This window comes from Heterocephalus glaber, unplaced genomic scaffold, assembly GCF_053883595.1.
Source record: "Heterocephalus glaber isolate CG9 unplaced genomic scaffold, H.glaber_assembly_v1.0 deba00001553, whole genome shotgun sequence".
Lineage (NCBI taxonomy): Eukaryota > Metazoa > Chordata > Mammalia > Rodentia > Bathyergidae > Heterocephalus > Heterocephalus glaber.
Genome location: NW_028258344.1, coordinates 31,340,987 through 31,366,296, shown reverse-complemented (window position 1 = coordinate 31,366,296; position 25,310 = coordinate 31,340,987). Strand labels below are relative to the sequence as shown.

General features: G+C 34.2%; 1 protein-coding gene across 3 annotated transcripts in view; it reads left to right on the top strand.

The window, feature by feature from the left end:
* Positions 1–25,310, top strand: part of Mmp16 (matrix metallopeptidase 16) — a 257,974-nt gene that overhangs the window by 193,911 nt on the left and 38,753 nt on the right. The gene's annotated exons all lie outside the window — the stretch shown is intronic.

Below are 25,310 nucleotides of genomic sequence, written 5' to 3'. Positions count from 1 at the left end.
AAAATTAAGGAAGAATATAAATTTGCATTCTGGCATTAGAATATTAAAATAGGCACATTTTATGATTATTGTCCACTCAGAGTAAAATAATGTGCTTTCATTTTTGGTGGACATGAATCAATACATAATGAAATATTGTCCTACTCATACAAAATTTCCTGTCTACCAAAGCAGTACTTTAAAAATATTGATTTCATATAATTAATTTTAAGTAAGCAAAGTACTCTATTACCTTTATGGAAATGTAACATCTGGGTTTAATATAGTATGCACAAGGCCACTGTGATTTCCATAAAAAATCAATGAATTTCTTCAAACACATGAATAGATTTTTTAATCCTATAGATGCCCTGAAATGCTTAGATATAACCATTCAATTTCAAGTAGGCTAATAAATTCAAATTTAGAGTAAAGAAAAAAATACACATATCAGTTAATACATAAATCCTCAATGTAGTTAAGTCCAAAGCACCTTTTTTAAATGAAAATGAGTAAATTCCTTGTTTATTCTGCAAGGCACTAGATGAACATTGATTAAATTGTTTTGGCTGAAAATTTCTAAATTGCAGCTTTATACCTGAACAACATAGCAGCATGGTAAAAACCACTGAAGTGTCAAGTTTATCTAAGAATATGATGTGAATCTGACTCTGGATGCCTTCTTTTTCATTATTTCTGTCTATCTAAAGAGATTGTTGTTCTTCAAGGACACTGTTATCTTCACATCTAGCAATCAGTTTCACCAGCAGTTGACTGCCAAGTGGGGTTATGAAAAATCTCATAGTTCACACTCTCAAGTTAATGGCCACTATATTAAATTAAAACACATATCTAAAAACAGAACTGTTTAAACACTCAGGTCTTCTTAGACTGTTTTAATCAAAACTCCTAAAAGCCTGAGTATTTATTTATTGTTTTAGTTCTGTTCTCTTTTTAAGATTAATTTCTGTTGGAGATAAGATATGTAGTATTATAGTATTAGTTTCCACTTGCCTAATGTCCTGTAACTTCATAGTTTCTGTATTCATCTCACCTTTCATATAATGAGTATACATGCCTATAGAGTTTATTAGGAACCAAGAATGTGTGAATAGAAGGTAGCATTCCTGTCTTTAGAGAGCTGTCATTTCAGAAATGAAGACAAACATGAATCTGAATCTAAATACTTTTAGGAAACAATAGTAAAAGTTAGGACATTGAAACAAAGAAAAAGTACTAAGGACTAATAAGAAGTTTCTCTGAGATAGGAATTTGACTAATTTTGAGATTAATTGGAATTTTCTAGGCATATTAAGAAAATGAGTAGTGTAGCAAAAAGTTTGGGTATCGAGGGAGTGAAGCTGGACATGATATTCTGTAGTACTGAGTGCAAAAATTTACATATATACAACATTGGATGAAAGGAAAGAAAACATGATTCAGGGCTACCTGCTCTTAGTTAACACCTGCTCTTGGTTGTCACAAATTGCATCACTAATATGGGCATGGATAAATGCTAGTCAGATATCTGTAATCTCTGAAATTCGTAACAACAGTGCAAGTTGGACATGACTGTTTTACAAATGAGAAAGATGAGAATCAATGAAAGATGAGAATCAATAAAATCAACTCATAACAGCAGTGCAAGTTAGATATGAGTGTTTTACAAATGAGAAAGATGAGAATCAATAAAATTACAACATTAGGCCAAATCAAATTCCTGTGAATAGAAGTCAACCACAAGTCTACTTGACTCCAAAACCTATGTCTTTCCCACTAAGCATTGTTGCTGTATCTGAAAAATTAGGAAAAATTTCCAAAGAATTGAAAACAGTAAATATTCAAGAAATACTTATTGTGCTCCTACTTTGTGCCATAGATACTCTTTTAGGCACTAGGAAAGTAACAGCACACAAAGCAGGCTAGACCCTGGTTTCTCAGGGCTGCCTTTGACTTTTCAGGGTAGACAGGTGATGAAGGAGCTTGGCACACATGCTCTCCCCACGAATGTTGGGGTAGGATCTGAGAATACATAATGGAGCTCCGAAATGCTGTTTTTCCTCACTGCTGACTACTGTTCTTTCCTAACTTCTCTCTCTATACTTAGTCTACACTACTTTCTCCTCTAAATTATGTCATTGTGTTGCTAGTGACAGGATCGAGTCCATAGGCTTAAATCCATTTGCTTACTGCTGGCCAATCAAAGGAGGACATTTATACTGGTGAAAATCAAAAAGTATTTACTCAAAGCTAGTGCTGTGGAGAAGGAGGGGCCTCATTTGCCCCAAATCAATGCCTCACTGTGAACAGGTGTGTTAGGGTCTTTTATAGCAAGGAACAGTTGGGGAGGGAATACAGTGAGACATTAGACATGCCCAGGCTTGTTTGATTCCTTTCTGAACCCCAACTTTTTCCTTCCTTCCCTGTGCAAACGAAAGAAGACTTTGACGTCCTAGTGCCAGCATCTGCATATTCTGTCCATTCATCTGGGCTCAGGAAAGGTGAATGTGTGTTTATCCCCTAGCTCTGATGACAAAACTTGTCTCTAGAAAGAAGAAACCTAATAAAGTTCCATTTTGCCATGCCAGTTACAACTGCCCTCTACCTGGTCTTCATATCTGAAACTGCACTCTGTCAAACTATCATTTGAACTCCTGCCTTTTGAATTTTCCTACACCACCTTTCATATTTTTGCCCCTTGTTAACTAACTTTCAGATTGATTTATAAAGGCCCGTTGTTTGATATTCCTCCTACTTATGTGGGCTGATTTTGTCTTTTTCTTTTATTACAAACTGGACACAAGCTAGAAGCCTCTGTTTCATCAACCCTTCCACTCAACACTCCTTTTTACCTTAGCTTGATTGTTCAGAAGTTGTTCTCTCAAACATGTACTTATCCAGTCCTTCACTGCTCAGCATCTGCGAGATGTCTGTCCCATCCTCTGCTTCTTCGGCTCCAAATCATTTTAGTGATTTCTATACCTATGCTATGAATCTCTGTCTTCTCTAATTATTTCACATTGTAGGGCATTTCTTAACTAGATGATAAACTCCCTCAGGCCAGGAATAGGTTCTTGTGGGCTTTACAGTACCCAGGGCTAGTGAATAGAGAACTCAGTATAACATATCATCAGACTATAGAAAGTAAGATGTCTATAGTTGATAATCAAATGAAATTACTGAAACCAGTTCATTCTAGTAAATTCTTATTCCTTGCCAAAAGATTTCAGTGAGTATTATTTGCTTAAATTCTATATATATGATTTTTTAAGCAAAAGAGAAATTTTAGGTATAAGCAAAAGTTAGTATCTTTAAGTAGTTTTATTTTCTTACTAGGAAGAACCATTTCTATAATAGGAGTTGCAGCTTGATTATTTTTGGTAGCTAGTTTCCCTTCGGATGATTTGATTTACATTGAGTTTTTCGGGTATCCATTTATTTACAGAGAGTTTACCTGGATATGTTTCTATTGGGTAAAGGATATTTGAAGGGATAAATATGCATAAGAAAGTTAAATCTTGTAGCTTCATAGTCTTTGAGGAATGTAAACCACCTAAAGAAAGGAAATCAAAAATCAAAACAAAATACCAAGGGATGGAGAAACAATATAGTATCAAAGGAGGCTTTGTTCTTCCTTGGAAAAAGTGATTTTAGGACTACTGCCTGAACAGTATGAACTGTTGTGACTGAATTGAGAGCAGTAAGATCTTGATTGTGCAAATGATTACTGTCAATACCACAACATAAAAGCATTGACAGTTTTGGTCATTTTATAAAGTGAAGGAAAGCAGAAGGCAGAATGAGCAAAGGTTATACAGAATATAATTCATACACAATATTTTGGTATTTATGAAAGGTTACAGTTGTAAACTATGTTCTTTTGAAGCTAGGAATAAGGGAAAAACATTTTATTCAGCATCTGAATTTCTTTTAATGCAAGAAAGGTGGCATGTTTTTGGTATTATTGACCAATTCTTTAAATCAAGAAGAATAAGCAAAGGCCAGATTTTTACACTTCAAGTTAGTCAGAAAGGGCAAAGCTATCATAGTGAGCACTCAAAGAGGTATAGAGTAAGTGTCTCACCTGCAAATATAGAAGAGCAGGCTCATGGCTCTGCGAAATGAAACCATTTCATCATGTACCAAAAATCTCAAGCCAAAGCAGATATTAATATCAATTTTGTTTCTGGTCATTCATCACAAAACTATTTATTTTGAAGTGAGACCATCCTCAATGGTGACCACCTACTTAATTCTATGTAAGAACCATAGATCCTGGTAAATACAAAGTATGGCCCAACTCCATTTGGCTAAAGGCATTTTGTTTTGTTTTGTTTTCATTCTGAAGAGAAGCAAAGGGGGAAGAAGAGAATAGAGAGGTTTCCTGAAAGAAATACAACAGAAATACAAGATTTTACCTTCAGTTATATTTCCATAACCTTGATTTGTGACCAAAACCTTCATAGGTGGTCAACATTAGATCTCTCTTGACTTTTCTATGAGATCTGTATCTTTCTCTACACATTCATGGATGCACAATAAAAGCCACAGTTCTTCCTGTGGCCCACAAGGTTCTGAGATCCATCCACTTCCCCTGCTTCTCTGATTTCCCCTTCTCCTTTGAAACAGAATCATCCTGTTTCAAAATAAAGTTAAACAAAAAAGTTGGGAGATGTGACTAAGTGGTATAGCATGTGAAAAGCCTGGATTCAATCTGTAATACTATGTACAAAAGATAAATAAGTATAAAATTTTAAAAAATTGTTTGTGGAGAATCTAAACTGTATTTTACAAATGAAAAACACTTTGAGAAGTGACCCAAAAGTGGATGGCTTGAAATTACTTTGAATCACAGCTTAATTCTACAGGTCCATGAGTGCCACCTGGTTATAGGACATTGTGATTGGATCTAAATTGACATAAGACCAAAGGGAGCAATAACCAAGATACTGTAAATAGAGTATCAGTTAAAATTTCCTTGTAATATAAAATCATACTCTTTCAAATATTTTAGGTAAACATTATAGAAAGAAACTGGAATTGTGTGTAATAATTTTAAAGTAAATATTAATTGATTTTCAAAATATTTGTATTCAATTATAGTTTAAGAGACCTCACTGAAACCTTTCAATGTTTTTATTAACATTTCCTGTTCAGATACTGAGGGGATTGTTTAATAGGGATAGATTCATAGTCACCTGAATTTACAATTTAGTTCATTTTAAAGTGAGTTTAAGTATTTCAAGCATATATTTAGATGTTTGTTTTGTAGTCAATAATATTATTTTAGCAATATTTAACAGACCATTTAATATAAACTTATGGAACACATTTGGAAATTAAGATATACTTCATCTTGTACATTTTGATGTAAATTTAGAATATTAACAGGGCAATTCCGGTGTCTTCCGAAAATATTTTGTGTCTATCTTGAAAAACTTTTTAGTCCATGGCAGTATTAATCTACCTAGTCTACACTTACTAAGAGTCCAAATATTTTGTTTCAAAAATGTGTATTTTTCTCTTCTGTGTTTAAAAAAATCTATAACCTATATTTTTATATTTAGATTTTTACATAGATGGTGCTCATTTCACAATTCATGGTTTAGAATACTTTAACATTAATTTAATATAAATAAGCAAAGATTAGTTTCAAGACATATTGCACCTGAAAAGTATTTTTATTGAAAAACTTTTGGAAATCTTTCATTTCAAAATTTTCCAGCCAAACACTGGCACCACTGAGCTAAATCCCCAGCCCACTCTGAATGTTTAATTTTTTACCTCATATTTCTGAAGAGCAAAAGATGAATTTTATGCCTTTTACTCACTTTTTAATCTTTCAGTTAACGTATTAGGATTTTTCACTGTGGTTTTGTGTTATTTAAACTTTCAGCAAAGTGTTCAAAATCTCTTAGCATATTTATCTTTCACAAGAAAAAAATCTAATAAGTATAAAGCTATAAATGTTTCCAAATTATGTAAGTCTACATAGAAATCTCATGAAAATCAATAGGAAAAAATAAAAATTATTAACACTTAAAAGAGACTCCCTGAACCATAGTATAAAAAATAAAGTGCAACTTTTCTAATACTGTTAACTAGTTAGACTGCATAATTTGAGAAAAACAATTCTTTTTTTTCATTAAGTTTATTGGTACATTTTAGGTATACAATACAGTTACATTCATCATTGGGATCTTATACTTTTACATGATGTATCTTGGTTCTTATTTTTTCCCCATTCCTCTGCCCTCCCTTCACCCCCTCCACCCTTTCCTATTTACAAAGGCTTTCCTTCCATTTTTCCCTTTTCTCATGTTTTTGTTCTTTTTCCTTCTTTCCTTTTCCTTATACCTCATACTTCATCTACTCCTTTAGGCCTTTTCTTCCTATTTCAATTAGAGAAAAACAATTCTTGACATAAATAAGCAACAAATAGGCTTAACTTATCTAGCAGTTCCTGACCATTGGTGGTATTCAATAAATGTTTATTAAGTGAATAATATTTTAAAATCTAACTGTCTTTTCTGCTTTTAGCCTCTATAAGGGAAGGTTTAGACTATCTTACTCATGATTCTAGTCCCAGTACTTGCCGTTTACACCTCATAATTATTTCTTGAAAGGAATAAAGTACATAAGATCTATAAACAAATACAAGAAATCTACTCAACATTGATGATACATATTAAAGTATATTAAAGAGGAAAATTATAGTGTGCTTATAAGGAAATTATTAGTATTGGAAATCATTACTGTCTCACATTATTCTACAAACTAAAAATGGTTCCAGTCATGATTCCAGTGAGACTGGAGATGGAGAGAAGTAACACTTTGAGATTTTTAACTTCGCTGTAAACAAAATTGTAATTCACATTGTGTAAGTCTTAGGGCTAAAATTTTAACCTAGATCTACCAGTCACCACCTCCCTACACATCATTTTTTTTTTTAAATCATTGTTGATGTTGTAGTCCTCGGTACTTCAGGATGAGCGCTGTATCTGAATATATTCCATGTTCTATAAAAGAAAAAAAAATAAAACAGAAAGATATAATAACCATATCAGGGTTAAACTATAAATGCTCAACTTTCTTCCCATGGTAGATCTGGGATCAGATATCTGGATACATATATAGGTTATCCCTGACAGAGACACATGAAACTGGAAATACTGGATGTTTTTAGACAGAAGAAATACATATTCAGAAATAAAAGAGAGTTCAAACATACAACTTAGTTGATTGTAAAGACATGCAATTATAAATTTATCATGTAGATGTATATTGATAGGTGCATGTATATACAAATATGATTAATAAAATATAGCAATTAATATCATCATGTTGAAAACATACTATACTACTATATTATTGTTGGAGTTAATTGAAATATTATTCCAGATTTCTAGAATTAGGCACCTCATTCACCATAAAGAGGAGAATGATTGTGAGAATTTGAAACACATTTTCTTAAATATAACCCCTTTACTCTCCCCTGAAAAGGAAATAAAACAAGTGACAGAGAGCTGGCAGTGCATACCATTTTCCATTAAGCTTATTTCCTTGACATGTGGTCCTGAATTGTTCTCTTTGGATCACTGTGCTTCTTGGGATGCTTTGCAGATTCATGGAGTTCATTGTGTTTGTTTATGTGATGCTTTTAAAGAAAACCATACATAGTAGCAATGGCAAGTGAGTAAAGTCTTTGAAAATGATTTTAAGTTTAAACTACAGCAGTTACATGTGTTATAACAAAGAGGAAAATGCACTTTCCAGATTTGCAACTCAGTGCATGTGAATTCATCTGGAATATAATAAAAACTCAAATGAACAATAATATCCATTGCAGCATTCTTTCCAGTAGGAAAAAATTTTGCAAGCAAATTTCAATTATCCAATAATAACAGTACTGGTGTAGCAAATAATAGTGTATGACTAGATGGAATAAATATAGACATTTAAAAGGTTAATTGCAAAGAACATTTGAAATTATAAGATGTGACTACAATGTATACACAAGTGAAATACAAAGATATAAAATTTCATGTGTCATGAATTTTATTACTTGAACACATGCATTGACAAGGCAGAGAAAAGACTATAGAAAAATAAAAGCAAATTATTGCCAAATGAGATTGCTAATGCATTTTTAAAACATATATTTACTACTTTAAAATATTGTGTATATATTTAATAGGCCAAAACATAGTGCCGTGAAAGTTTAGTAACTATAAATATTGTAATTTATTAAGTGATGATAAAGCCATTTTCAAAAAATTTAGCTAGGCAGAAGTTATCAAAGTATTCATTGGAATTTTACCTTAGAATGTGACTAAATTCCCTTGCACAACATTATGGTGACATATTTCAACACTGTAATTTACCTTGCCTAGCAAAGATGGCCAGTTATGTAAAGCTCTCTACCCACTATGCATTAGTCTCAAGTAGGAATAGCTTCTAGTGAATCAAGCTAACAACATGTTTTGTTTATATTCACTTTTTTCATTTTGTAGGCACTGTAGTGAAAATCTATTCTGTTTGGTACCAGCATACTTTAAAGTCACATAAAATGACAAGGTATATGGCAATTAATCCAGAGAGTGTTGTTGAATTACACAGTATGACAGCTATCATGTAGCAATGTTTTTCGGCTCAACAAACTGATAAATTTTAAGTCATGTAAAGAATTTAACAAAGAGTCTGGTACATAGCAAATGCTTAAGTACTTGCAGCAGCTGAAGTTGTTGTTCTAGTAGCTGATAGTGCTGTTATTATTACTACTACTATCAGTGTTATATAAATAATTTCTTTGATTTCAAAGTGATTATAGAGGAGTTTATGATTACTTTGACATCAAGAAGTTTATTACTACTCTAATCATTTTTTCATATGTTTTATTCTTTAATTCAAAAAAAATTACTAAATACCTAAGAGCTGGTGGGGGGAATAAAATGATGACCAGGCCAATTTCTGTTATTTTTCTCAGGTAGATAATAGTCTAACAGATGTCAGTAACCAATGCACAAAGTACAATAGGAGCACATAGGAGGGCCATCACAAGAGAAGGTTTCTTGTGGAGGCCATCAAATCTGCATCTGTTATGACACCATGAAGTTGGTTAAACCTAGAGGTTAGAAAGGGTTATAGTTCAATGGGAAGATAACATGGTTATTATAGAAATCAAGGCATGGAAATTGAGACATGAGGATAGAAAGTCACGAGTGAGACTGCTTCAGAAATGATCTTATGTACTGTGCTGAGAACTTGAGGGTTTATTCTGGCAGGACTGATTAGGTGAAAGGAGGGGTCCAAGCTAAACTGAAGTGGTGAGCAAAAGAAGTGTTGAGAACTGGTGAGAAGAAACAGCACCAGGACTGAAAGGTGGGAATGAAGGGCAAAATGGAGATTTGGGAATGAAACAAAAGCAGCTCTAGAATTGCAGTACTGGGAATGGATGGCTGGACACTAATCTCAGGGCACCAGGACTGGATGGGTGGTGGGATGGCCTATCTTCAAATGTTACAGGAAGCTAAAACTGTGAAGAGAATCAGAGACAGCCAGACATCAAGGAGATGTCCTACCTGGAACTGGACAAGTACCAGGTCTTTTGTATGTCAGAATATTCAGGCTTTTATAGAAAGAAATTTTCAAGTACAGATGTCATTTACTGTGACTTTATTCAAAAGAGTGATGTGTCATATTTTTACTCTGGACAAATGATAGGAAGCATTTTCATGGAGAACTAAATGTGACTATTGTTAAATTGCTGTTCGTTGGCCCTTTCCCAACTGCCTAGTTTGTGCCCTGGATGGGCTGCAGTATTTACTTGTGCAGTTACTTGTAGTGGTTGCTGGTCAGATCATTAGACAAACAAAAGCCGTTTATATCCTTGAGCTGAAGCCCAAAGGAGCTGATGTAACAGCTGGCCCTTAATGTGTCACTGATACATAAACTTCTTCATTCATAATCCTTAAATACCTTGGAACAGAGACAATATTTGGGCTTACTATAAGAAAAGGATGTGTAACAGCGTCCCTGAAAATTTTTCTTATGAGATTGTAAATTTGTTAAAATTTGTTTTTTAAAGAATTTAGATTTATTTTGTGTGATACATAAAAACAAAAATTGTGCGTATTTTGAGGTACCATATGACATTTCTATATGTGTTTATATCATGTAATATTTAAACTAGCTGACACATATCTCTCTCCTTAAACAATTATCATTTCTATGGTAAAACATTCAGATGCCTTTTTACTACCCTTTTGAAATAGAGTATATTAATGTTATTTATAGTCATTCAACTATGCAATAACACAGCAGAACTTCTTACCCCTAGCTGTATCATAGGGATAGATTAGCCTTTGACTATCCCTCCAACTTCTACCATGCTCAGCCTCTGATAACCACTATTCTCTCACCTTCTATGAGATCAAATTTTTTATATTCCACCTATGATTGAGATCATGTGGCACTTGTCAGTTTGTGCTTTATTTTGTTTAACATAATAGTCTTCAGTTGGACCACTTAGTCACAAATGACAAGATGTCGTTTCATTTCAGGACAGAACAAGATTCCATCTTCATCAGTTGCTGGACACTTCAGCTGTATCCATTTCCATTTCATAGCTGTTGGGGAAAGTACTGCCATAAACCCAAGCATGCAGATGACTCTTCAATATACACATTTCATTTCCTTTTGATAAATACCCAGAAGTGGAAGTGCTGGATCATATAGTAGTTCTAATTTTCATTTTTTTGAGGAACTTTAATATGGATTTTCAGAGTGACTACACTAATTTCCACCAGTGATGTGTAAGTTTTCTCTTGTGTTCACATCCTTGCTATCTTAGCCTTTTTATGACAGTCTTTCTTACCGGACATCTCATTCTTTCTTACTGGGAACATCTCATTGTAGTTTTGATTTTCATTTCCCTGTTGGAGCTAATGATGAGCATTTTTTTTTTCATATACTTGTTGACCGGATGTCTTATTTTGAGATGTCTATTTAGGTTCAGGGTCCATTTTAAATCAGATTTTTGTTTTGTTTGCTTTTTTGAAATTGCAGCACAGTCTATATATTAATTCCTTGTCAGAAATATATTTTGCAAATATTTTTTGTATTCTATACTTTGTCTCTCTGCCCTGCTGAATGTTTTCCTTTTTGCAAAAAAGCTTTTCAGTTTGATGTAATCCCCTTTGCTTAGGTTTGCTTTTGTTTTCTATGCTTTGTAGGCCTTTTAAAAAAATTCTATGTACAGTTCCTCATTTTGTAACTGTAGAGAGAAAAATGTCCAGTTTCATTCTTCTCTTGCATGTGTATATATAATTTCCACAATATTTATTGAAAAAATTGTCTTTTCCTCAATAAAACTTTTAGCACTTTTGTAAAAAATTAGAACCAGGCATGTTGGTGCAGGCCTGTAATTAGAGCACTTGGAGAGGCTGAGGCAGGAGGATTGCAAGTTCCAGGCCCAGCTTGGGCAGTTTAGCGACTTTGCAAGAACATGTCTCAAAGTAAAAATAAAGAAGGACTGGGGATGTAGCTTATTGTGAAAGCCCTAGGTTCAATCCACAGTACTGAATGGAAGTCATTTGGCTACACTTCTATGGTTTGTCTTGTGGTCTCTGTGCTTATTGTGCTGTTTTTTTCACATTCTTTTTCTGGTACCTGGGATCAAACTCATGACCTTGCACTTGTGAGGTAGGCACTGTTGTGCTGTTTTGAGAACTACAGACATGTAACATCTTTTGAAGTCAGGTGGTGTGCTGCCTTTTGCCTTTCTCTTTATTCTCTTTACTCAAAATGACTTTAACCACTTGTGTGTGTGTGTGTGTGTGTGTGTGTGTGTCTTATTCCAATTACTTTTTAAGATTCCTTTTTTCTAGTTTTGTAAAAATGGCACTGGTATTTTGATTTCCTCTAAACCCTTCTTGGGTATTTATGACACATTTGTTTTGTTCTATTTTTCTTCATAAAATATATCATGTGAGAATTGTTGTCTGAAAGAATATATGGAAAATAATGGCTGATATAAAGATATATTTATTTATGTATTCACTTAAGAAATCTTTATATTTTATTTTACTTTATTTATTTATTTATTTTTGGTACCAGGGATTGAACTCAGAACCTTGTGCTTGTGAGGCAGGCACCAGCACCACTGAGCTAAATCCCCAGCTAAGAAATCTTTACTGAGTCCCTGTTATGTTTTTAAAAAATATACTAGGTTATGATGCCAGCAGACAAGCCTCAGTTTTGGACACCTATTAACTAGGAATCTATTATCAAACCTGAGTTTCTTTGTCTATAATCAGAATATAATCTTAACTTTCTTAGTTCTGCTATCCTTAAAGTGCTTACAGTGCACTGTAACAAATACTCATGATTCAACTAATCAGAGCAAGACAAATAAAGTTGCATTTGTATTAAATACAAAGGAAAAAAAGAGATGTGTTTCAATAAGACGACATAAATTGTTTTATGTTTATTTTCTAAATCTGGCCAATAAGATCCAGAGAGATTTTTCTGCAAAAGTGTTGCTTGAACTGGCAGTGAGCTATTTCTCTTTTGCATAAGAGAAACAACATACTTTATTGAAAAGAAATCTGGACTAAAATTCAGGTGATGTGATCTTTAGAGTTAGGATCTTTTAACCTTGATGAGAATTTCAGTTTGGGTACCAAAATTTCTCATACATCAGACAGAGTAAATAAGAATAGCTTTGTTATGTATCTCACAATGAGGCAAAATATTTAAAAGGCATTGAAGTGTTTCAAATCACCTGAAAAGATGTGAGACTTTGTCATTATTGGCACAAATTTTAGGATGGATTTTTTTTTTAATATATGGTACCTATGTGTATTAATCACTTTCTTGTTGCTGGGAGAAAATATCTGACACCCAAACTTCAAGGAAGAAATGCTAATTTTTAGCTGACAGTTTCAAAGATCTCAGTCTATGACTGGGTGGCTCCAAGATAGAAACAGTAAGGCAAAAGGACATTACTCTGCTATCCAAAAGGATAAATTTGAGTTATTTGTAGGGAAATGGATGCATTTGAGAACATAATATTAAGTGAAATAAAATCATGCAAAAGGCATAAATATTGGATGAGTTCTTTTATATGAGAAACCCAAAATATAAATAAATTAAAGAGCAAAATGAAAGGCTGATAGTAGGAAACAGAGAGATATTTTGCAAATGGGAAGGGGACCAAGAGATGCAGGAAGAGGGGAGAGGGTGAGAGGCAGGGGACATGAAAAGAATTAAGATGTGGTGTACATGTGTACCAACTCCTGAGATGAATATAATCATTATGTGTTGGAAATAGGTACTGATAAAAAATAAAAACCACAAAAAATTAAAAGGGAGGTAGCATGGTTGAGGAAGGCTGCTCAGCCCGTAGAAGCTAGGAAGCAACGAAAGAAGGGAGGAGCTGGGGACAAGAATAAGTCTTTCTAAATCAGGTTCCCAGTGTCCCCCCTTCAACCAGCCCTCACCTCCTAACAGCACATTCAGCTGCGGACTCATCAATGGATCAACACACTGGTGAGTATAAAGCCCTTACCTACGAATCACCTTCTAAAAGTCCCACACCTGAATACGTGAGACTTTTGATGAACATTTTAGATCTAAACCATAACACTAAATGTCACTTTTACACCGTTTAATCTCTTTAATTTAGTCTATGTTTTATGGGAGATTTTAGCTGTCCTAAGAATTTCTAGAGTGAGCTTGACAAAATAATTACAATCAGAGATGTGAATCTTGAAAATATGACAAATTTAGTTAAGCCTGGGAAGTAAACAAATGTACTTCATTGCAATTATGGTAATTAAGGTAAATATAAAACTTCACATGTATATTATTCACAGAATGTAAGAATATTAATGATTATATAATGCAATCAGAATTTTCAAAATTTCATATTTTTACCTGCTATTTTTTTATGGATAGATTTTTCCACCACTTTTATTTTTTCTTTGCAAAGCTGTGGAATTAATTTTTATAACTTTATATTTAGATTTTTTTCACAAGTGTCAAACTAGAGGTAGGCCATATTGATAATGAGCACTAAAGTTGTTTTATACTTGAGTTCTTCTTTTTCAATGTTAATGGATATTAAGCTTTTCCAATAAGAATTTGGTTTCATTTATTCTTTTAGTCAATAACAATATTGCTTATTCTTGAAATACATACTTGCTGCATTGTAAAAAGTGTCCTTTGTTCTTGGATTTCTGGAAGTAGTCTGTGTCATACTTGACAAAAGTGTCCCATGGTGCACTTGGTACTCAGAATGGAGACTGACCTCAATAGAAAAAGCAACCATGTGATATACAGTAGGTCAGGCAGTATCAGTTGACTTAGAGACCATGTGGCCACTCACTCAATCATGACTTTCTAGTGAACCCCCAGTAAAAACTGCAGACAGCAGGTGAGCATACCTGGTTGGCAGTGTTATGTGGATATTGTATCACACTGATAACAGGATGGTGAGGAATACACCCTGAGTATAGGGACAGCTTCTCAGACTCAGCCCTGTGAATCTCCTCCTGCGGCTGACTGTTGTGTTTTGTCTGTATCCTTTCCTTTTAATAAACCACAGGTATAGTAGTTTTCAGTGAGTTATTTGCGTCCTCCTAACAAATTATCAAGCTGAGAGTGGTTTTGTGAATTCTCCGCACTTGCAGTTGGTGCCAGAAGTAAGAGTGATAGAGTGTGGGCTCTTTCCTCTTAACTTACAGCTGGACCTCAGCTCCTTGGCATTGATACCAGAAATCTTGGACAGACTTGGCAACATGGATAACTGTGCTCTTACCTTCATTTCTGACTCTACATACTTGCCATTATCCAAATTCTGAAATGTTCTTCAGTGCAGGGACAGTTACGTATTTATTAGTTGAAAACTTTTTTTAAAATTAAATATATCTTTTTAATGTATCTTTTTTTGCTACAAATACCTCCTTCAACATGAATAGTTATGTAATTATTTAACATACAGATTTATAAATTTCCATATAATTGATTCTCAATGCAGATTGAAGAGATTAGGAAAGAATTTTCTTTGGTGAAAAAATTTCAATCTTTTACTGTTCCTAGTCTCTTTTTTTGGTACTGGGGATCGAACTTGGGACCTTGTGCTTGTGAGGCAGGTGGCAGAACCACCAAGCTAAATCCCCAGCCCCTTACCATTCTTAATAGAACGCTTAAGTAGTGTGAATCTACATAGAAAAGATCTTTGGAAAATTATTTACTGAAGCTCAGTACAGTCACATTCTGATTTAACTAAAAATTAATTATTTTTCCTTCTAATACTTTAAGTTGAAATCATAAAACATTTTCCCTAATTACATATATAAAATTCCTTTAAAATATTTAAAAAGACTGACTTTACTATAAAGATCACGGAAAGAACTGTTGCAGGTGACTTCGTATGTATAAAACTCTGCTCATGTGAAGGAACATATTGTGTGTGTGTGTGTGTGTGTGTGTGTGCGTGCATGTGTGTGTGTGCACGCACAGAGTTAGAACTAGAACCAAATTTTGGAAAGCAGATTTTTTTACCTCAGTGGTATCTTTCCTCTCCATGAAATGTTACTGCAGAGATAATATACTCAAATTTCAGAGACCGAGAGATCTCTCTACTGGTTATAATATGTAATCCCTTCCAGTGTTTCAATGGTAGAATTTATAATAGTAAGATATTTTCTCATGTTTCCAATGATGGATGAGTCTGGCTAGAAAACCTAAAAAAATTAAGACACACCCACTCATATAGCCCCTATTTAGACAATGTTTGCTAGACAAGGATGTGACTTTCACACGCATGTGGCATATTTTATGAATTCCATCACTCTCCACATTGCCTGCTGGGAAAGCCTTTAATCAATATTCCTGACAACAGCTGTCTCTGAACATAAGATTCAGTCTGGCAGTAAATTATATACCTAGGGCCTCAAATGACAGACCAAGAACTTAAATTCCTTGTTTTCTGAACAAGTTTTGTTTTTCTTGTTTACTTTTAAAATGCCAAAAGTCAAAAAAAAAAAAAAAAAAAAGAAGGGGGAGGGGAGTAGAGGTCTGGAGAATTAAAGAAGCAAAAAATAAAATTCTCAACTTTGTTCAGTATAATGCCATTGCCATTTGACATTTGAATTTGAAATAAGGCCACTGAAATGTTGGTTTTATTTTAATATAAGGTGGCCAAATAAGGCTTCTGTAAAAAGTTTTTAAAAATTGTTTTTAAATATATGATTACAGATTGTAAATCTATTATTTAAAACTCTTGGCACTAGCCAGGTTTTATTTCAAAACTCAGATTTTTTTTTTAACTTTTGCAGAGTAAATCAATGTATTAAACATTTCTTCTGTAATACCTTCATAGGATCCAGAAGAGTAGTGCACCATCTAACCTATAATATTTGCTCAATTAAACTTATAAATATTCCCAATCTAGGGCAGAAGTCCTTGAAATCCTCACATAATTCCAGGTGATCCAGTCTCCCAAATATCCATTCAAAAAGCAAATTTCTTTCTTCAAATTATGTAGATTTTATAATTTTAGAATCAGTGATTATAGACTAATATGATAAACATTGTACAAAAAATTAAGCGACATTTTGATTGTTCTTTTTTTCCTTTAGCAACATTTCAGGAATAGCATTGTTTAGTGTATCAAAATCTCATTAGAAACAAATAATAAAAAGTTATTGTATGCTTAAAGTTTCAACAAATTTCACCTGGCTTTCTTATACCATTCTTCTGTCACTTCAATTCCAATGCCTAGGCTAGAGCCTCACTTTTGGAGTTGAAAATGTGGTATTTATTAAATGAAGCATTGTAGATAATCAGTGATTTCAAAGTCATTTGAATGCTCAGTTAATAACTTGATGTGAATATTCAGGAAGATACTATCAGGGACTCCTTTACATTGTCATAGGAGCATTAGATAATTAGGCATACATTCAGATTCAAGCACTGTACTTATTTTTGCAGAGCACAGTTGTTGAGAACAGAAAATCACCTTACAAAACAATAATCTCTAATAAATCAAGAGATTTTTCAGTGTGGTTACTCACCTTTCAAATATTTGTAAATAGGAAAGTACTTACGGTGAATTTTCTAGTAAATTTTAGCAGAGTTGGAAACTTGTTTTATTTTCTGTTGCTATTAAAGAACACTTGAGATTGGGTAATTTATAAAGAAAATAGATTTATTGTCTTAGTGACATTCTGGGTTCTGGAACACAATATGTGACACAATTTTAAGAAGAAATTTATTTTGGGTGACATTTTTAGTCCACAATTGTCTGCTTCCAAGACAGTAAGGCATGACAAGAAGGAAGGGTCTGGCATCTGGCCAAGGAAAGCTGCTAGTGGCAGGCCAGACATAGACCAGAGAGAGAAGGGAGGCAGCAAAGCAGGGTGGGGGAGGTAGACCCTACCAGGTCAAGCCCCCACCGACCTGAATTTTCAGATCAACCCCACCTCCTATGGTCATCAGTTATAATGCCCCCCATAATTCAATCACCTTCTAAAAGCCCCATCTATAAGCGCAAGACTTGTGGAACATTTGGATGTAAACCATAACATTTCTATAGTTCCCAGTTCCGGTGAGTGTAAAGTTCCTGACAGAAGTGGTCAGAGCCTCATGCTGCATTGTAACATGGCCGATTGCATCACTTGGTAGGAGCATGTGCAAGAGAGACCAGAAGCCAAGTATTGGAGAGAAGAGGACAGAGGAGATGACCCTCTTTGTAAGAACCTACTCTTGCAAGAACCAATACAGTCTTGCAAAAATAAATAAATAAATAAATAAGACTTAATGCCTCTTAAAGGTTTTTCTCCTGACATTGCTATGTGGACAATCAGATTTCAATATAACTTTTGGCAAGAACAAATCACACCCAAACTATAACACCCTCAAGTTTCACTACAACTTCATGTCCAAAATAAAAGAGTTATCTAAATATCCTTTCCCCATTCAGGGATGGGGAAGTAGGACCCAAAGAACATGTCCTAATGATCAGGGACCAATGCCGGAAGACAGAATCCATACCAGGAGCCAGAGCTCTTTATCACTGCTCCCCATCATGCCATTTTGATATATGCTGCTAATGGACAAGTGATATTAAAAAGAAATAAGCAAAAAAGCCTCTGTCCATTTTAGTTTATCCATGGTTATAATAATAATAAACTTACAAAAATTTAATCAATTTTCAAAGCAAAATTAAGAGATTTTTTGATGAGTTTTAACAAATTGTTGCCCTCTTTTTCTGCATGCTCGCTTTTTCTGCATACCAGTCAGCATTGCCGGTGGTAAAATATTAATGTACTGTAAAATCTGTGGAGCTCTGCCTTTTATTTTCATACCCAATCAACTCTGTCTATAATTTTGTAACCAGGCAGGCCACCCGCATTACAGTTGCAAGATATAAGCATTAATAATATGGGAGCTACTGGGAATGAAATAATCCTTTGAAAGTGGTTAGGAAGGCCAGAGAAGGAAAACTGAAACCCTTTTGACCAGCAGTCTCTGAAGATGCTGACATTCCTTTAAAGGCCTTTTTTTTCACGTTGTCGAACACAGGGGCTTTGCGTAACAAACACACCAAGTAAAACCTATTAACTGCTGTTGCAGTACAAGGATCTGACTGTTTTTCAAGAAACCTGGAAAGAAAATGAACAAACTTTCCTACTGCTGACATTTCAGTTTGAAATTGTGTTTTTGAAGTGTTGAGTGGAGGAACAAAGAAATTAACTTCTGTTGAGGTGAGCTTTTGGGTAATGTGTGCCTCTCATTTCCTTGAGAGCTGTGTATCGCAATATCATAAATATTGTGTAAAATATTTTGTAAATTGCAAAAATGAGGACACATTTTAATCCTGGGCCTTATAAACTAAAAAATAGCTAGAAATAACAAGAGGGATAAATACACTAACTCTTTTGTGTACTTCATGTTTTCCAGTTCTGGTCAGTAAAAAGGTTGCAAAATAAAGCACTAGCTCATCATTTAAATAGAACTTTAAAACTGTTAATTGAAAATCATAATATCATTACTGCATGTGGACTTTTTCACTCTTCTAATTATGATCAATAATTTCAGATGACCAGAGTTAATTTCTCTATAAATGAGGCCACATATTTATAATAACATGAAAATAATCTTAATAAATTAATTTTGGTAGAGATATTTGTCAATGGAATTTATAGTACTTTAGCATGTATTTGTTATTTTTAAGGATTCTGTTGGATCATATAGAGGAAAACGCTAGAGAATACTTATTTTAGAGCTAAAACATGCTTGGGAAAAAATGACTATAATTATCCCGCATTTAAAAATATACTATAGTACTTCCCCAAGAACCCACAATACATGGTTATTTTATATGTGAAATAAAGACTTCTTTCTTCTACTTCCAGTAACACACTCCACATTGGTCTAAGTCCAAGACAGACCTGCCTTATACTAAGTAAATGTTATGGCTCTTCACGTTAATGTGAGAATTCAGTGCTGGCATTGAGAAAACTCTGACATAGCATGCAGAGATTTTTTTTCTTAAAAGTCTTTAATCATGCATTTCAAACATGAAACATTTATAGCATCATTGAAATTGCTAAGATATACTTGAAAATACAGAAGGAAAAATACCTTTTAAGGTTGTGCTTTGTGTCCAACTGTGATTCAGGCACTTATGAAGCAAGGCATAACACCTCAGCCTTGTAATATGCCTATCTAAGTAAGGTCTCAAATGTTCTCTTTTGCTATTTAAAAGTTTGCTTGGGGGTTATATTAAAATATAACCAAGATAAAAGTAAAAACTACAAATAAAGAATAAAAATGATACAAAATTACAACCAAGTATATGTATGATTATTTTTAACTATTTTTAGAACTAATACTAAATTTCATTTGTAAACAAGTGAAAAGAACAGCCCAAATCATTATTCCACTCATATGAAACACTGTAAGATAGTATAAATCAGAATTGCATTGTTTTAACGTGTATAAATGTCTAGGAAAGGTTCAAGGGTGAGGCCCACCGACAGAGCATGTGCTTAGCGTATGTGAGGACCTGTGTTCAACCCCTTACCCAAAACCAAGCAACAATGACAACAGCAACAAATGGCCAGAAAGGAGACCAGCTCCTATGCAATAGTGGGAGTCAGTTTTTGAAGATCTAGTCACTGGATTTAGGGGCCAACCTGCTTTAGAGATTCAGGCTGAAAAGCACTCAGTCACCAAACAAAATATCACCAAAGACTAGCTGTTCTATAAGCTAAAATGGAAACTGATTAATTTATGGTGACAATTACAGTTTTTACAAAGAAAAATATGAATTACTTATGCTCGAGAAGATTCTGCATTATAAGCCACATTCTAATCAGAAGGCTGTTTGTGAAGCATTTGCACAATCTTAACGGCACCCCAGAGATATCCTTCTTTGATAGCCCAGTATTTTCAGTGTTACTGATGGCATATAGTTAAAAACAGTACATGGTAATATAATATTACTGAAGCCCCCTGCCTAGAATCCTCTTTTTGCACCATTTTATTTTAATACTTTGTAAATTATCCATTTTCAAAACATTAATTTACACTGCATTTCTTTAAAATAAGTTGTTCCTGGGAGCTAGATACTTTTTTCATTTTTTAGTAGATTTTCATAATACCCTAGTCTCACAAAGACATGCCCACCATCATTTGAGCTGTTTAGTTACTGTTAGAGATGGCCAATATCATCAATTTTAGGCATTTTATTTAGCTTTCCTAAAAGCAAACTCATTTGTACATTGTATAACTCTGTAGTTACTATATTTTAGATAAAATGTTATTTCCATGCCAAATATCAAAAGGGAAAGAAAACAATGTGTTTTTAATTTTAAAATGCCTTTGTATTTAAAAAAATAACATAATTCCATGGTGAATAGCTTTAATCTCCATTTCTTGTCAAATGCATCCATTGCTTTTTTTATATAATAAATGTTTACAAGATGGTTGTCTTTTCCTGGCAGTCTTTTTGGATCTGGGAATATCACACTAGGCCCATTCTGATAAAACATACCTTATTTGGGAAAAGGAAATAGTCAAAAGACAAGTAAATATGCATAAGTATTGAAGACATCAATAATTAAAATGGTGTAAAATAAGCAGAGTAATGTGACAGAAGCTAAGGGCTGTGATATATGGGAAGAGGGCTTGTGTTAGCTTTCCATTACTGTAATAAAATACCTGAGATAATCAACTAATAGGGTGGAATGTTTCATTTCAGCTCAGAGTTTCGGGGATTTCAGTCCATTTCTGATTGACTTTGTTGGTTTGTACTGAAGTGGCTTACCATGGCAGGAGCTCCTATTAGAGCAAACTGTTCACTTCATGGTGGACAGAAAATGAGGGAGAGAAAGAAGTGGCTGGGGTCCCAATCTCTTCTTCAAAGCCACATGCACAATGACTAAAAGACCTCTTAGAGTTTCCATCAGCTCCCAATTGATCCAGAAGCTGGGAACCAAGCCTTTAATCAAGCCTTGACCTGAGCTTTTGGGGAACACTTATCCAAACCTTGAACCACTGAGGTATTAGTGACCCTGAAGAATCTTTTTTGAAGAAGTGACATTTTAGCTCAGGTGTAAAGAAATGGGACTGTCAGTGCACAGATATAATGAAGGAGCATTCAAAATAACAGTAAGCATTTTCTCATCTTTAAAAAAAGTTGAGGTTATAATACTTATGATACTATGATAGTGCAATTAGCATTTCAACTAACTACAGTTGAAAAGTTGTAGCAGTTTTCTAACTTTCCGATTGATATTGTTTCTGGCAATGACTGACTCTAGAAACACTAGTAGAAACACTAGTACCTTGGATTTATGTTTTTCAATATTTTTTCATAGTCTTATACCATTGCTGCACTTAGGAGTTTGTTTTCTTAGTAATAAAGGAAAATTAGAATAAATCAGAGTGGAGAAAAATCATACAAATGTATTCTTCTAGAACAGTTACTTTTCCATAGAACTCACTGTGGTGATAGAAATGCTGCACATATGATCTTTCCAGTGTGGACACTAGTCTCCATCACCTATGGAGCACTTAAAATATGAACAATTCAATTAAAGAACGAAGTTTTAATTCTCTATTGATATATAGCCAACTTAAGTTTAAGTAGCCACCTGTAGCTACTTGATAGCATAGATGTAAAGAAATAATTTATTAGTACCTTGAAACGTGCAAATTAATGATTTTTTAAAACAAAACTGAAGCCATATATTTGGAACATTAAAAAGAGGTAAAACTAGAATTTTTAATGTCTTAATTGGGAATCCATTGATTAAGACAGTATCTTAAACACAGGGTCAGTGTGAGGGCGAGTGTATGTATGTGTGTATAAATTAGCCAGTTTCTGTAAAGCTGCAGTTTCATTTGTCTTTATTTTGTTAATGTGTCTTTCTTTAGCACAGGCCAACATTTTTGCTCCCTTCTGTGGCCTTGGAGGTAACAGTGCAATGCTCTACAAAGGGAAGTATTGAACCACAACATTGTACAGAGAATTGTAAATCTAAAGAACATTAGCCTCCATTCCCTTGAAATGTTTTGCATTTACAGTCACAATTCCTATTATTTTGATTAGTAAAATGTAGTTTAATAGACTCTGACTAAAGAACAACAGCAAAAAAATAAGGATCTGCTGGTGAAAATGTAGGTGCTATTGAATTTGCATTTTTAACAAACAAGGAATAAAAGTAATATAAAATATTTGAATGTAATAGATACTATATGTTGTTTTTGCTCATTGATGGTAGAACAATCATAATTCTTAATCTTATAAGTGACTGCTTTTGCTTTTTATGATGATTGGTGGCAATTAATTTTTGTTAAAAAAGAACTTGAACCAAAGGGCTATGAAAATACATACTGTTCACAGAGCCCAACATGAAGTTAACGAAACACACATTCCAGTGAGGATGAGGATACTAGTGAATAAAATATTACAGATTTTATCTTTAACTCAAGTGTCTTTTTTCCCTCTCTAGTCATTAGAATAATATACTTTCCTCCTAAAATCCCTAACACTTTTTTTTTAACTCCTAGTAAATATCTGTCATTTAGACAGCACAGTGCTATATGGCCTGCCAGGTTCTTCTCATTGAATACATGTTTGTACTTTATTTCATCCTCCATACTCCTTCATTTCAATACCTGTTTTCTTAGCTTGTTTTATTCATCATGTCTCTGGACATTGCATCTAGCCTCTGCTTTTCTCTTGCGTGTCACATTGGTGTGTAGTTAGTTGCTTCTGTAATTGTCATAGTTTCTCCTTGGTTACCGCCTGACCTTCTCAGTATGAGCTTCTCCAAGCTATTGCTACTTGAACTCTTCCTATTTCAAATCCCATTTCCCCTTCTCTCAAGAAGATGCATCCACTCCTCTCCACCTTCATCACCAGCCTGATGAAGCATTGATTATTATGTGCTTTCCTTTCCTGTGTTGCACACCAGTTTCTTTTTCTATAACATCCTTACTGCTTGTCCTTGAAAGATGAGCTGATACCAGTCTTTCTCATGGTCACAGACTTCTGAAACTTCTCTTAATTTATGATATTTCCACCAAAAAAGGGAGCTAACCACAATTTCTTTTATGCCAAAATGACTCCTGCTACTGTGATCAGCTTCTTTGCATTTACAAAGCTTCTCATCTTCTACAGTACATCAATTTCATTTCATTCACTTTCTTCAGATTGCTAGTTGTTCAAGATTACTTTCAGAACATATTTGACCACGTCAATGGAATTGTTTGAGGCACTACTGTTTAGCTGGATGATTAAAAGACAAATATACTTTTTATTTTACAGAAGTTTCTCCATTTTTCCCTTTAAGGGTATCTCAGGGCTTTCCATACTGATTGGAATCAGCCCCCTCCTGTAAGCCTGTCTTAGAAGTTAGCATCTTATTGCACTGTCAGAGTTGTTTGTTGAGGACTTATTTTGAGTGTAAGGCAGGGCATTTACCTTTTGAACTGTTTTGAAGTAAATAAACCACCACAGAACTGTGGCAGCAGAATGAATGTTCTCAAGAGCATATTAGCATAAAGCAATTAGGTGATCTTAATGAGGATTAGTCTCTCTTGTTATGGCAACAACTGCTCTTGAACTCTGAAACAAACTCACTTAGGAATCTTTCAGGGGTTCTTGCTTATAGTTTCTTGGGAATTCTCTGCCCCTTCTAACCTTATCTCTTAGGAACAAATTTCTAATTCAACATAGACATCTAACAATTTGTTGACAAGTAACTTGGTGTCCCTTTGAAAGAAAAAGAAATTTTTGCCCTGTGACACATTCTCTCCTGGGCAACACATTGCCTTGCACTCTCCTTTGGTTTCTGCATTGCTCATACCTTTTACTAGGAGTCTGTCAATGATTATTTATTTCTGTCCAACCTATTATTTATTCTTAACGCTGATGGCCTGCTCTATTTTGTATATCTTTCAGCCAGTTAGTTTCCACTTGTGTGATATGATGAAGACTGGGGAGAAAGAACAGGTCTGATTTAAGTCCAAGTTGAAAATATGCTCCCTGGCTCTGGTTCAGTCCTTTGACTGTCCCTATGTTGTATCACGAAACATTTCCCTTTCCCATCCTCCAAAGCATGACTAGGCTTTGGCACACTGGCCAGTGTTACAGGAGTTATGGGATGCTGTGGGAATAAACAGAGACTTAGCAAAGGGGCTAGATGAGCCTTGGGGACTAGGAGGCATAGCTTCAAATTAGTAACCCTATCGGAAAGGAAGCCTAGTGTGAACATTAGAAAAATAAAAAATCAAAGAAGAAGAAATCAAAGAATAACGATACTCACAGGAAAAAGCATAGCACATAGAAATTGACTGACCAATCGATAATTTCCATGCAGTGCTTTAGGTATTCAGGTAGATGTGGGCACCATAGAAGCAATACAAAGGGCCCAAGAGGAATTTTTGTGAGGCCACTAAAGTGGAATATTGACCAAGCAGTCCCTCTAAATTCCAGACCAAGCAAAGAACTTGCTGATTTATTTTTCACTCTCTCTGTTTTTCTCTTTGCCTTTGAGCACTCACTCAACACTGCTATAATATCAGGTGGTTTTCCAGGGTGGGAGGGGTATGCTGTTTTAATGAGACAGTTGAGGTGCATGCTCTGATGAGAACAAATAAGATAGTTTCAAAGAATAAAGACTATTAGAAAGAGAATAAATCATGGTGCTTTAAAAAAAAGATTGAGGAGACGACTTTTGAATAGATGGTCAAAAACTAAATTGAGTACACTGCCCTGTGTACCCAGGGTAAAAATAGCTCTATACTTT